The following is an 841-nucleotide window of genomic DNA, read 5'->3' on the forward strand; positions in this document are numbered from 1 at the left end:
CAAATAAATAAAAAATATCATTTATAAAAATGGTAACATCATTCTTCATTATAAAATATCTTAATATTCAATTGTGAACCATTAATTATGACAGAATTATCTTCATTGTTTGTGTAACACTCAACAGGAACATATTCAAAAATAAAATGGCAACGAAAAAAACAAAAAGTCGAAAAAAAGAAGAGAAAGAAAGACATAAAAGAATAAAAATAAAGTAGAAGAAGAATATAAAAAGAAGATAAAGAGCAATAAAATAGAAGAGATAATAAAAGAAGAAAAGAAGAAATAAATTGTGTAATTTTATTGTAAAAATTAGAAATATGAAATAAAAGTGTCTAATTTAATGATGTAAAATAATTAGTATTGTTTTATTGTTGAAAATTATTTTATTATTTTTTATGTTTATTATTTATATGTATAATTTAAACATGATATTTATTATATATTCAATCATATGTGTTATGTTATTATTATATAATAAGTGATAAAATATAAATGAAAATGATATGAATATATGATATTGAATATAGAATATAAAAACAAAAGAATAATAAGAATAAATGATAACTAAATATAGAAATGATAATAAATGATATAATAATAAATTCAAAGTATAAAAGTATAAAATCAATATTAATATAAATCAAATCAATATAAATATGAAATGAAAATAGATATAAATGATAATAATATAAAATATGAAAATGATGAATAAGATGAATAAACAAATCCATCTAAATATAAAAGAATAACAATAAGAAAATCTAAATAATATAAACATAAAAATAATAAAATAAGAAAAATATAATAATATATAGATAATAAGAATAACACAATGATA

This window comes from Entamoeba histolytica, genomic scaffold (genome assembly GCF_000208925.1).
Source record: "Entamoeba histolytica HM-1:IMSS scf_1104750518497 genomic scaffold, whole genome shotgun sequence".
In the NCBI taxonomy this organism is placed as follows: domain Eukaryota; phylum Evosea; order Mastigamoebida; family Endamoebidae; genus Entamoeba; species Entamoeba histolytica.